At 36.8% G+C, this 14,765-nt stretch overlaps 1 protein-coding gene across 1 annotated transcript in view; it reads left to right on the top strand.

The window, feature by feature from the left end:
• The window catches only part of LOC150083109 (uncharacterized), a 773,496-nt gene that overhangs the window by 79,892 nt on the left and 678,839 nt on the right, over nucleotides 1–14,765 (top strand). The gene's annotated exons all lie outside the window — the stretch shown is intronic.

The raw sequence follows: 14,765 nt of genomic DNA, 5'->3' as shown, positions 1-14,765 counted from the left end.
GGGGTTTGAGCCTGTGATCACCAAATACGGAGGATGCGGAAAGGTCAGGGAATGACCACCGCATATCCCCAGAGCAATATGGCCTTAGTTGCTAATGCTCCTAAAAACCAAATAAACAAACAAACATTGCTATCGTGTTGCGTTCAGTTGGAGTGATTCTGTGTTCGACTGTCATTTCTTGTAAACAGGTGCCTCCATAGCCAGGTGGGCAGGAGCAGCAGTGCATAGCACATGCTTCTTGATTAGACTGGGGTTCGAGCCCATGATCACCAAATACAGAGGATGCAGAAAGGTCAGGGAATGGCCACCGCATATCCCCAGAGCAATATGGCCTTAGTTGCTAATGCTCCAAATAACAAACTACCACTTTTTTCTTGTAAACACAAAGGCGAATCGTGCATAAGCAAATTTGGTTCATGTTATAAATGATATTGTTCCCCTATTTATAAATCGTGTGTGATCGAATTTGTGTAGTGTAAACACGTGTTATACGAGGACTGACTGTACTTCCGAAAATTGAGGAAACCTTACTTGCAAATTTTTTAATTTTTGGATGATCTGACTCAGATAATGTTGAATAAAATTGAATTAGCTTTTCATTTTTAAATATTGTATTCAGTGCATCATTAGATTGAAGATCTACCAACTCTAATAGTAAATTCTGATCAGCATTGTTGACGGGTACGTCAAACGGATTTTGAAATAGTTCAACACCTTTGAATTATTCTTAAAATCAGAAAATCTAGCTGCAAAATTTTCCTGCAACAAACTAACGTTTTGAACAAAATTTTCAGTGGAAAAATTACAACTAGGCATATTTTTAGATAAATTATCGCAACATGGAAAATTTGAAAACTTATTTCGAAATAGTTGACTTTTAAATAACTCCACTTTTGTTTCAAATTCTTTGACTTTATAATACAATTCATTGACAGGTTTGTTTTGTCCTTGTAGTTTCATATTAAGAAAATTCAGGTGTTCACATATATCTGATAAAAAGGCAAGTTTCCACAACCATTTGAAATCTGACAGTTCCGGAACAGGTTTCAATTTTTCGTTCATAAATAGATCTGTTTCGATCCCAAGTTCAAAAAATTGCTTTGACACATTACCACGACTCAACCATCATACTTCAGTGTGGTAAAACAAATCACCGTATTCAGCCTCAATAGTTTCAAGAAAAGTTTTGAATTGCCAATTATTCAGACCAATCTTGCAAATAAAATTTACTGTTGATATTAACAGTTGGCATGACTGAATCTACACCCAAAAAATTTTCCGCACAAGGACTGCTGGTGAATTACTCAATGAAATTGCATTGGTTTTTGAATATTTTTACTCTCAAAATATTTATGATGCTAACCCATGAACCCAGTTTTAGTACCGATCATATTTTTAGTGCCATCCATCGTAACTGCTGATAGCAAACCCCAATCAATTTGAGGCCATCGATTGCTTCTGACTCACTCAAAAATATATTTTCAAAAAAAAAAAATATATATATATATATATACGAAGATCTTTGTCCCACTTTTTGAGGTAATCTGTGAAAAATCTGAAGTCATCCAAGCTTTCCTGTTCTTAGGCAGCTTCCAGTGGCTTATACGTCTTAAAGAAGACGTATAAGCCACTGGAAGTTGCTTCACATTCTTGAAGCATCTTGGTTTGGCAGACTTTCCAATCACTAGAAGCCTTCTTTTATTTGTCCCAGACATATTTGCACAAATAGCCACTGTAAGTCTATTTTTTGACAACTTTACTCCAGTGCATTTTTTGCCTTGCAATTTCAGTTTGGTCATGAGTGATATAGAAAATTCCAGCTTCATCCATCTTGTAGATGTCATCGTCACTGTAGCCTTTAGAATGAAGTAGCCACACGTCAGTCATCCACTTAGACGTTATCTCCATGTCTACTGCAGATGCTTCTTGACTGATTTTGCCATTGCAAATTTTATGCCGATTGTTAAATCGATCAAGCCACCCATTTGAGTAACAAAATCCTGCATAGTTAAAAAGCTGTGCAAATTTTGCTTTAGCCTTTAAGATTTGTCCACTTATTGGCAAACCGGCATTTATTTGTGCAGTGAACCATTTCAGCAGAGCTTGATTGATGTCATCTCTGTCTCATTTCGTGAGCCTCTTTGCATTTGTCATGTTGTCATTGCAGGCCTTCAACACTGAGTCTCTATTTTTCCGCAGTGTTGAAACAATAGACAAAAAGTCTACTTCTTGCATATCTCTGTGGTCTTCTGACCAGTTTGCAGTTCTTCAATAATTTTGGCTTTTTCCTTCACCGATAATACTTTACTCTTCGACATTTTTGGACTCTGAGATTGAAACCAAGTTCCTCTTACTGTCCTTTAGAAGTAAGAATAGAGTTTGTCCTTAAAAGGACAGTTTATAAAATTTTGGACAAAATGAAACAGTATGGTTTGCCTTATATATATCTAACTACTATATATATATTTGAATAACGTTTAAATATAGTTGGAAACGGAATCTTTGATAATAAAAATAAAAAAGGTGTACAGCATACATCAGAGGCAGCAAACAGCATATTCCTCTACATGATGTTTGAAATATAACCATACAGATAAATTAGAATAAGGATTAAAATAAAAAAAAAAATAAAAAATATTGCCAGCAGTATGGCAAGACAAGAGTGAAAAGTCAAAATTAACCTAAATTAAATCAAACCAAGCAGGGAGGGAAGAGAGGGGTAACAAGAGTAAAAATATTGCAGCAGAAACTCCTAAAATAATTTAGAAAATCTAAATGTACGAATAATAATTCATTGAGTTTTAAAAGCCAATTAAATAGAAATTTAACGGTGCTCCCTCTGACGGGCACCAGGTCCAAATTTATATGAAATATCACCAACAGAGATGTAAACCACTACAATAAAACAAAACAAAAATAGACTGACCATTATGCCCCATCTTGACAGAGGACCACAAGGCCAATAATGATCAGAGAATCGCTGCATTTCAAACACCAGACAAATCGCCGCAAAGGAGAATCGATCAAAAGATCAGTCCGCCACCCGATCCCCAGATCGAACCACCAGTCAATGCAGAGGAATTGAACAGCGGTGGTCCCGATGCAGTGAAAATTAAAAATAGAACAGATATGAGCACTCCAGTGCAAAGCCACTTCACTTTTCTTCATACATATATATAAAGAAAAAGTTATGTTAATAACTTAAGATAATTTAAAATAATAAAATCTTAGGCCTGATGTAGCTGAGTGGGCAGAAGCAAGAGTGAAATAGCATGTGCTCTTTGAGTGGACCGGGGTTCAAGCCTGTGACTACTAAATACGATTAATGTTTGTATTGATTTATTATAAACTCCACTGACCTGGTGTTTGTGCTGGAGTATAAAGAACAACATAATTTTAAAAATAATTTTAATGTGTCTGGGAAATTGCATCTTGTTCTCACATGCTCTCTATAATGATGGAAAAATCCATCCTTATAAATTGAGTGAGATGATTTGATTATTGCCTGTCTGGTTGCCACTAATTTTTGTTAAATGGTTTTGTAAAACAAATCAAGGATAACACTTTTATTTCGCGACTTTTACAGCTCCTACATTTTGTTGTATAGTAGTTTTGAAATTGATATTAAAGTGCTTTTGCTTTTATTGGAAGTGCCATTGATAGTACTGATAATCATATCATATCAGTTTTATTAATTTTATCATAAAAAGTGCACAAGTACAGTAGAACGTAAAAATTGGAACGTCAATAATTCGAAACTTCAATAGTTCAAACGAGCCAGTATTTTTTTTTTTTTTTTTTTTTTTTTTGTGCTGGTGCCATAAAATAATTACAGTAATTGTGATCACATTTTACAATTTAATTTTGATTCTATTAAATGGCATTTTTAATGGCCATTTTAATGTAAATCTGAGGAATATTACCCGCAGGCTATAAACATGAAGATATAAAGCGCAAACTTACACTTTTATTACCTTCTAATTAACAAAATTAAATGAAACTGAAAATCGGACAAATATTTTCCCCAGGTTAACAAAATAAAAATAAATTTATGCTTACATACAAAGCTTAATTAATATTTATACAGTATTAACTAAACATAACCTTTGTAATCTTATGTGGTTTACCAACGATTTTATTCTGATTGTCAAGAAGTATCATGAACCGGAAGGCAAAACAGGAAAGGTCTTGCTTATCACGGCATCACAGCCTTCAGTGGAAACATTAAATAAAATAAATGACTGATTCAAAATCATGTTTCTTCCATCAAACTGATAGCTTGGAGAATTTTTTTTTTTTTTTTTTTAATGAAAACCCCAAACACGAGAGGTATTAGAACCTTTGTACCGTGCTTGGGGTGGAGGTTGAGAAGACGAAAGAAAATATTTGTCGACATCACACTTGAACTTCTGTAGACTGTAATTTTCAGGAAATGCATATGAAGGAAGGTTGTTCCAGAAAACGGCAGTTGAATGAATAAACAACGAAGATAAATTTTGTTCTGTGAGTTTGAAATTGGACAGTAAATGCATGTTGGCTAATGGTGGCACATATTTGGACTGTTTTGAAAGAGAGAGAGCAGGAATTATAGAAGTGAATTCAAAAGAACAGTGCCCATGGAAGTATCTGTAGAAAAGGCATGCAGCAGAAACAGTATGTCTATGAGACAGAGAGTGGAGAGACTCCGTTAAAGATGAAGCATTAATTAACCTAACTGCCCTCATCTAAATGGAATCTAGAAGCCTGAGAGAGGTTTTGGGAACACTGCCCCAGATGTGGGAACAATATTCCATGGTAGGGCGGATTTGCGATTTGTACAGAATGAATAGCTGTTTGGAAGAAATGTAATGCCGAAAGCAAAAGAGAAAACTAAGTTTTTTAGATGCAGAGGAAGCAATATTTGTAACGTGTTTGTGCCAAGAGAGATTAGAAGTCAGGGTAATCCCCAAAAGAGATATATCATCTTACCTAGAAATCGGAGTGTCACCAAAGATAAGCATATGAGCAGAAGAATCCTTTTTGAAAGATAAGACAAGACTGAGTTTAGAAAGATTGAAATCAACTAAGTTGTCTTTTCCTCACTGGAGAATTACCTGGAGATCAGCATTTAAGGAATTGGTAGAGATATTCAGAAAGTTGAACCTGATTGAGCAGGGCAAGGTTTTTCAAACTGGAAAATGGAATGTAATGTGCTATCATCAGCAAAATTATGGATAGGATTTCTAGTCAATGGAAAAAGGTCATTAATATACAAGAGGAAAAGAGTGAAGGAAAGAACTGAACCTTGGAGGACACGAGCATTAGTGCAGAAGTTAGAAGACAGCGAGACATCTATCATCACTCTCAGTGAGCGGTCAGAGAGAAAACTAGATAACCAATTACAAAAAACAGTTGGCAAACCATAAGGTGGAAGCTTGTTTAGAAGACCTTTATGCCAAACATGATCCAAAGCTTTTGAGATGTCAAGAGCAACTGCTTGTGTTTCACCGAACTTTTCCATTGAATTTGTCCATAAATGTGTAACAATAAGCCAGAATATCATCAGTGGATCGACACTGACGGAATCCATACTGGCGATCGTTGGATCAGATGGAAGGTTTCTAGGTAGTTTAAGAGTTGGCGGTTAATTGATTTCTACATTACTTTAGAAAGAGTAGAAGTAATTGCAATGGGACGATAATTGGATGGGAGGGATTTGTCACCCTTTTTAGGAACTGGCAGGATATGAGCAAATTTCCAAGCAGAAGGAAAAACACTTTGGAATAAGAAAGTGATAAAAGGCGGCAAAGAACAGGAATAAGTTCAGGAGCACAGGTTTTGAGAACAATTGGAGAAATACCACCAGGTCCTGGAGCTTTCTTAGCATTGAGATTCATCAAATCCTTCTGACATCCTTTTGACAGAAAACCACAGGAGGCATTGAATGGAGCGTGTTGGAAATGGTGGGAAGTGTTTTGCCAAGATCATTAATACATGAGTTGGAAGAAAAATGAGATGCTAGCAGGTCAGCTTTATATTTGGCTGAAGTGACAACAGAACCATCTGGTTTTGACAGAGGTGGGCAAAAGTTGCAGCCAGTAGCTTTGGCAAGAGACCAGAATGCTCAACTACCATTAGGACAAGAAGTAAGTTTTCTACTCTTAGCCTGGTCGAAATCTAGTTTGGATTGATTAATAACTGCTTTACAATTGTTTCAAGTTTTGGTGTAGGCAGAAAATGAAACTGAACAATTGGAAACAAGCCAATTACAATATGCAACATTCTTCTCTTGAACAACTTAGCACATTTATTGGAAAACCAAGGTTTAGATAAAGGATGAGATTTTGAAGTGGAGTGTGGAATAAAGGATTCCATTCCTACAAGAATAATTTCACTGACACGATCTGAGCAAACGTTGACATCAGAAGTTTGAAACACTAATCCAACCAAGGAAAAGAAGAAAAGAAGTCTCGCAGGTCATCTCATTTTGCATTCTTGTAATGCCAAACAGTACAAGGTTGGGAATAGCCAATAGATAAAGGCTCCATTGGAGTAGAGAGAATCACCAAATTGTGAACTGAGGTGCCTAAAAGACAACTCTCTTCGACCGTGTACTTAGAAGGGTTGTTTGTGAGCAAAAAGATCAAGTGTGTTGAGTGTGTAAGATTGTCTGGTATTCTGGTAGGTAAATGAACAATCTGTGGGAGGTCATTAGTAATTGTAAAAGCCTCATCTTGACGAACTCGGTGTCTGTGTGACTAGAGAACGCAAGCCAGCTGGAGTTGTGAACGTTAAAATCACCAAGGAAAATTATCTCATTGTTAGGAAAGTTGGACTGGAGAAAGTCAAGTTGCAAAGAGAGGAAGTCAAAGAGCTTCAAGTGATTAGTGGAGTTGGGAGAACGGTAGCGACAACAGATGAATTTGTCAGAATGAGTAGAGAGATATTAAGCCAAAGAAGATCGAAGAAGAGGAGATTCCAAATTACCAAGTCTCTAACCGGGAATATCGGAATGGGCATATGAACAAGTACAGTCTGTCCTCGTATAGCACGATAGTTGTGTTCCTAGAAACCCTCGTGCAATGCAAAATCGTGCAATATAAATAACAGGCCCTATGGGAAAAGTGGGGTTAGGTGCCGACCACCCAAGATTGAACACACATTTGGAACCAAAACATTACCAAACACAATAAATAATCGGGTAATTTTAATCATTATAAAATACTTACGTATTTTATAACGATTAAAATACGTAATAAAAAATAATATAATATATTTTTTTTATTATAATATAATAAAAAATAAAAAATTTTTTATTATTTATTATATTATAATAAAGTATTTTTAGTATTTTTTAATACTAAAAATGTATTTTTTACGAATAAAATACGTTTTTTATTCGTAAAAAATTTATTATATTAAATAAAGTAGTCGTAATAAAATTATAATACGTAAGTCGTAATAAAATGCTTGCGTATTTTATTACGACTATTACGTAATAAAATATTGCTAATGGTTTTGCTTCTATCGTAAGCAGACTTGTTTTTTGTTTGATTTTCTATCCAAACAGATAGAAAATCGAAAAACAGATAGAGAAGACAGCCGTTCCATCTCTTCCAATTCTTGTGTCTTAATCTAATGGATTTTAATTACACTTTGAGTTGTTCCCACTATGAAAGTTGTTTTTATTTTCTCTGCATTCTTTGTAATTCTCGGTGTTGCCTCATTTAGGTCTGTAGCACGTGCAATACCACATGGTCTTTCATTTCGCTCAAAGCGTTTCACAATTTCATATTTTTTCTCTATCGACAGAGGCGGACTGGCCATAAGCCTTATCCGGGAAATCCCGGTGGGCCGGAGCCCGGTGTGATTTTGGCCATAAACCGTAGTATGAGGCCACTATAAATTTTTCCCGGGTAAGAATTTTTGACCCAGTCCGCCTCTGTTTATCGATATTGTTTTCTTTTTCTCTCTGAATCTGCAGTGTCTTCGCCAGGACGCTTCCTTTTCACACCTTTTAAGTATTTTACTCATTTTTAAAGCACAATTACAAAACGAGGAGGCATGCTTAATACACATAAACAAAGCTGCATGCGTGTAGCAACTGAATAAACAACACCGTAAAGGCCGAGATACACTATTAACACCTTACATTTTACTAAAGCACATTTCTAGGGGTTACTACCATAAAACAATAAAAACAATTTCCAGTTGCGTTTCTGCTAGTGGAATCTGTTATAAACTGGTCGTAAACTCGATCTAATTGCAATTGCAAATTATCGATAGCTGGAATTGTGTGGGTTTTTACGTTATTATGGTGAAATGTGTTTCCCCTTCACTGATATAAAAAACCATAAATACATTTTCAGAATCTTCTTCATTCCTATCGTGTTGCGTTCGGTTGGGGTGATTCCGCGTTCGACTGCCATTTCTTGTAAACACAAAGGCGAATCGTGCATAAGCGAATTCGGTTCGTGTTATATAAGATAACGTTCCCCTATTTATAAATCGTGTATGATCGAATTCGTGTAATGTAAACACGTGTTATACGAGGACCGACTGTACCACCTTTGAGGTGAAAATAATCATATTATCGAATAATTTGGGCAACAGAGACAAGTAGTGATTGAATCAACTGATAATGTGATTTTGTCAGAAAAAGTACATGGGTTTTTTCAAACTGTAAGTCGAAATGGACATCATTGATATTAAAAATGAGACCTACGTATATTTGTGAAATGAACTAGGAAGTGTCTGGGAGGTTTAAATCATTTTGCAGATAAGCTTGCTCTATTAGTTTGACAACTCATGGTGTATTCAAAAGTAAGAAAAAGTGGGTGAATGGGACATGTTGTATGCAGTGTAAGTGTTTTTAGGGTCAAGCGGCACCAGGGGTTCCCCCCATCTCCACGTAGTTTACGCTGTGGTGTATTACAGTACACTGTAAATGCCAGAGATTTAAGTATATGGCTCTTGGATCGTGTAATGTCGTGTACTGTTGTTCTTCTGGCCATTTAGCCGCTGGACCCCTGTTGGGATCCAAAGTTGCCTCACTTACACCCCGTGGAGGTGGGCCAGGAACTCCGTAGACTTAGTTTACTCTGGCAGGTCCTGCCGCTTAATTTTCTGAGATTTCGGCGGCTAGGACCAAAAAAAAAAAATTTTGGGTGGCATATTCCAATGGTCATCAAGAAAATAAAATAAAGTGATTTTTGTTATTTGCGTTGACGTGGGGATATTATCGCTTTAATTTCTTAGACCGAATGCTGGGCGTATGGCGGTTTTGATGTATTAATTTTGATGTGTGTGGCTTTGCTAGCGTGAAGATAGAGGGGAGGGAGACAAGACTGGGGGGAAAAGGCAGAAGTATGGAGCCAATAGAGAAGGCGGCCCCAGTTTCAGTGGAATTATAGGTGAAGAGGGCTAGAGTGCCCTCTTCAGGTCTCCAATATGGCCTTTGTCTCATGTCTGTTTCTCTTCATTGTCACTCATGGGGGAAGCCGCATACTTGTGTTCCTCTTTCTTTGATCATCATCATTGGTTGATATCCCCGTCCTTAGTTTCTCGTATTCCTTGGTGTCCATATTTGGTTTCATTACTCCTGTTGGCCTTGGTGGATGGCTATTTGTAGTTTTCTTCTGGAGAAGACGTCCTGGGAAAAGCGACTAAAGGCCGCAAATTCTTCTGGTGTGTCCAGGAGATGGTGTTGTACGCAGTAATGAAATTTTTGGATATGGCATACATATGGTAAGAATATACCCAGACCCTTAGGGATACACAGAGTAAAAGATTAACAGTGGCTGCAGGCAGAGACAAAAGTGATTCTTGCACTGTTTTTATTGGAATGAGCAGCAGCCCGGAAAGCAAGTTGCTGGCAATATCCAGGACTGTTGGGAGTCATAATGCAATAAGTAAATACGTGGGCTGTGTTAGGGTAACTAAGAGTAAGAACAGGTGCATGTTTTTTTTTTTTTACAGAATGAGGAATTCTGTAAAGAAGGGGAGGACAGAAGCTTATCAAACTCTTGAGGGAGCTAAGTGATACTTGCATTTACACCATGCTAGAAGTATAATTAATAAATATGAGTTTGATCTGCTGGTCAAAGACATCAAAGGCAGATATTGTTGGGATATCAGAGATGTGATGTCACACAGATATAAGCAGTGCAGAATTGGAATTTGTGGAGTACAATGTGTACAGAAAGGATAAACAGGACAGGAAGTGAGGAGGAGTTATGCTGTTAGTTAAGAAACACACAAAATGTAGTGCATCCAGTTGACATTGGTGGACCATTCAATATTTTGTCAGTGTAGTGTAACATAAGCACTAGGAAAGGGAAAATGAGAGTAGGTGTGTGTTATAGCCTGATGAGTATAATGAGCAATTGTGCAGAGAAATAGTGGGCCAGTAAATCAGAATTCTTATAATGGGGGATTTTAACTTTCCAGATATTGAGTAGAACTTGTGGGTTTGTCACTCGCACACTAGCTAGACTTTTGTGGATTTATTGGATGACTGTTTTCTTTAGCAACATGTTCGAGAGGCAACCAGAGGGAGTAATACTCTTGATCAGATTGTCAGAAGTGATTATTCATGTATTAAGAATTTGTTGATAAAGGAACCACTGGGTGACAGTAATCACAGTGTACTGATATGGGATCTACTTGAAGATATAACTACCATCAAGAGTAAAGGGAAGAGCTTTTACTTTTGTAAAGGTGACTACACTGGTCTTAGACATTTTTCAAATTCTATACCGTGGGATCAACTGATGATGTTACCAATGATGAATTCCAAATGGGAACTCTTCATGAACTTAGTGTTGGAGGCTACTAGGCTTTTCATACCAACTAAGAAATACTGTTCAAGGTTTAGGCCTAAATTGATGTCAGATGAATTAATGAGGCTTGTGGCAGAGAAGAAAAATAAACATATGGGATGCACATAAATTATCAGGCGACACAGAAGCCTATGGTAGGTATAAGCTAGTCTGTAATCAAGTCACAAAGGAAGTTAGGCAGGCGAAGGTAGATTACGAGAAATGTTTGGCAAAGGATGCGAAGAAAAACAGCAAAGAGTTCTTTACTTATGTGACCTCTAGAAGTAAAGGGATGAATTAGATTGGTCCAATTAATATAGATGGTTTGAGTATTGATGCTCATGCTCAGATAGCTGATAAACTGAATGAGTATTTTGCATCTCATTCACACATGAGGAATTCTGTAAAGAAGGGGAGGACAGAAGCTTATAAAACTCTTATAGGGAACTAAGTGATTTTGTAATAACTGAGAGCAAAGTGGAGGAGAAATTGAAGTTAAAAATAAAGAAGGCACCTGGGGTGGATGGGATCTATCCAGTTATATTAAAGGAGGCAGCAAAGGAAGTAAGCAAGCCCTCAGCCATAATTATGAGAGCTTCCTTGGTCTCAGGGAAGGTCTCCATGGACTGGAGGTGTGCAAATGTATTCCCACTTCACAGAGTTTGTTTCCAAAGGTGACAACTATAGACCTGTTAGTTTAACTTGTGTTTCAGGGAAAATGGAGTCACTGGTTAAAGAAACACTGTAGGATCACCTAGACAAGACAGCAGTAATAATTCAGACACAGCATGGGGTTGTTAAGGGGAAGTCTTGTCTGACCAATTTGATTGGATATCATGACAAGGTCACAAATGAACTGGATGTAAAAAATAGTTTTGATATATACTTGAATTTCAGGAAAGTTTATAATACTGTTGCACCTGGAAGACTGCTATTCAAATTAGAGTGGTATGACCTTAAGGGCAAGTTGCAACAATGGATAAAGGGGGGGGATGGTTGAGTGGGAGATGAGAGAGTGGTAATGAACGTATAACATTAGTTATTAACTAATAACATTAGTTCTCTTTGTGAACTAATGTTATTAGTGGAGTTCCCCAGGGTTTAATGCTGGGCCCATTGTTGTTTTGTGTATTCATCAGTGATATTGATGAGGGTATATCGGGATTAATGTCCAAGTTTGCAGATGACACAAAATTTGCCAGAGTTGTTAACGACAGAAAGACAGTATTCTACTGCAACTCGATCTAGATGAGTTCTGCAAATCGGCTGAGAAGTGGCAGCTGAAGTTAATAATATTGACAAATGCAAAGTACTGCATATAAAAAAAGTAAAAAAAGTAAAGTGCAGCCATTATCAACCCACTGCAGGATGGAAGCCTCCTCAACAATTCATGCTGAGGGAAATGGACCATAATCTGCCACGCTGGACCAGTGCGGGTTGGCAGATCGACCGTATTCAGCAGTCAGGGGCTTGAACCCCGGTCTACTCAAAGAGCGTGTGCTACTGCACTCCCGCTCCTGACCACTCGGCTACGGAGGCCTAGAGCAACGTACACTTAGGGTGGTAGAAAATAAAAAAGATCTTGGAGTAATATGTGCACTGAGATATGAAGTTTGCTCAGCAAACCTCATATCTCAGCAAACTTCATGAAGTTTGCTTAGATGGGTGCCAGAGCAGGTCATGGAGTCTTGTCAATGATATAAAGGAACTTTACTAGCAGGGACAAGGAGGTGATTAACCTGTTGTACAAGGCAATGTCAGGCCACACTTTGAATACTGTGTACAGGTCTGGAGGTCTCATTTTAGGTAGGATGTAGAGTTTCTAGAATGAGTACAAAGAAGGGCAACACGTTTGGTGAGGGGAACAAAGGGATGCTCTTAACAAAATTGCAATGCCTGGACACTAGGCACATGCAAGGTGATCTGATTGAGGTGTATAATGCTTTGAATTGGTTGAGCAAGCACAGTGCTGATGGGATTCTTCCTCTTGCTCAGATTAAGAACCTGAGGGGACATAGATTCAAATTGAGGAAAGACAGTTGCAGAATAGATGTGGGGAAATTTGCCTTTAACCAGTGGGAAGCTGATTGCTGGAACACACTTCCATCTCTTGTTGTGGAAGTTGATTGTTTGAATAAATTTAAGGTGGAGCTGGACAACCATTTGGAGTGAATAGATGGGTGGAATGGGAGGGGTGTTTTTTTTTGGCTGATGCTGCACGAGCTTACCTTCTTGCATTGCATGCCTCACCTAATGCTAATTATTTGTTGCCTTATTTAAATCCCATTCATTTACTGTCAAAAGAAAAATTTTTGATCTAATTTTTCACATTTCACGCATTTCATTATTCTGGAATATATGAAATCTGGCAGTGTTGGGTATACCAGTGGTTTTTGACCTTTTAATAATGAAGCCCTTAAGTAATTTATTTTATTTTGTGTAGATCTGATTCTCTGTGTGTGTGTGTGTGTGCGTGCACACACACAACTATTTCACAGATTCCAATCCGAACACAGAGTAAGTTGAAGTAATTTTTGTAATGTATCTATCCTTTTGACTTAATTTTTTTTTTTTTTTTTTTTTAAATTTTACTCTTCTTTTTGGTCTCTGTCGGGTCGGCTATGATTTATACATTTTGCTTGTATACATCATAACAGAAACAGAGGCCCTGCTTATTGTTTTGGCTGCTGATCCTACGAAGTAGTAGTTAAAGCTTTAGGAACCACTACTTTAGGTAACATTGTTATCCTCATTATTATTTCTATTTTTATGTTAATCAATTTATTTCAGGTTATCTTCTTCACCTTGCAGGCCTTCTCAATTTTTCCATGGTAATTACAATTGACAGGTCAACATCCCTTCCCTATACACTGAATATAAACATTTGTCTATACATATATATATATATATATATATATATATACACAGTAGACTCTCGATTTACCGGGATCGGATTAACTGGGACACTTCAAGACTCCAAATAAAAAAAAAATATATAAAAAATCAACCAGAAATCATAAAATTCAAGTAATAAGTAGAATAGGTATAAAAGATATTTTGCAAGTCGCAAGTAAGCAACAAGAAGTGCTGTTATAAGTCGTCTTGGATTAATGTGCCTATTATCTTGCAACCCCTGCTGTATTCACACCCACTGCTCAAAAAAAAAAAAAAAAAAAAAAAAAAGAAAGAAAAAGAGACCAAATGTTTAGTTTGTATTAGTGCGTTGTGTTCTGTCACACCGCAAAGGGAAAAACGGTACATCCGTTAAATCTCTAATGAGCCATTATAATGTTGGTGACCAAACCATACGTGACATTCTAAAAAATAAAGAGAAGCTATTAGATTTAAAATCAACATCGCAAAAAATAAAGGGAAGCATTGCATTGGACACACAAGTAGTACGGGGTAAATTTTTTTTATCTATCGCCATATTTTTTATGCAACCTAATGTTCAGCAACCTAAACATTTGCTGAACGTTTTTCGATACAGTAAGTCCGGATTTATGTAAATTTGTTTTCACTCAAATTTTTTTTTATATTTAGGATTGTAAAATTTAAAACAACAAAAATAAATAAATAATAATAAGAATAAGCAATCAATAACGATGATCACAGCACGCACAAATTGCACAAGTGAGATTGGAGTAACAAGCAAAAAAAATAGAGAAAAAAAGAGATTCTTACAATTATTTATGGTTTTTTTTTTTTTTTATATGACTGAAGATCTCAGTGAAGGGGTCACACTTCACCATAATAATGTAAAAGCCCACAGAATTCCAGCTATTGGTATTATCGCAAATGTAATAAGATCGAGTTTACTACCCGTTTATAATAGATTGCGTTAACATAAACGCCCAATAAAACGGAAAGTGCAAATTGTTTTTATTGTTTTTTGTTGACCTCCAGAAATGTGCTTTAGTAAAATGTGAGCTCTCACAGGATAATGATAATAGTGGGTTTTCGCCT

This window comes from Mastigoproctus giganteus, chromosome 7, assembly GCF_048544385.1.
Source record: "Mastigoproctus giganteus isolate SK-2022 chromosome 7, ASM4854438v1, whole genome shotgun sequence".
Lineage (NCBI taxonomy): Eukaryota > Metazoa > Arthropoda > Arachnida > Uropygi > Thelyphonidae > Mastigoproctus > Mastigoproctus giganteus.
This window is presented reverse-complemented; position numbering and strand designations above follow the sequence as displayed.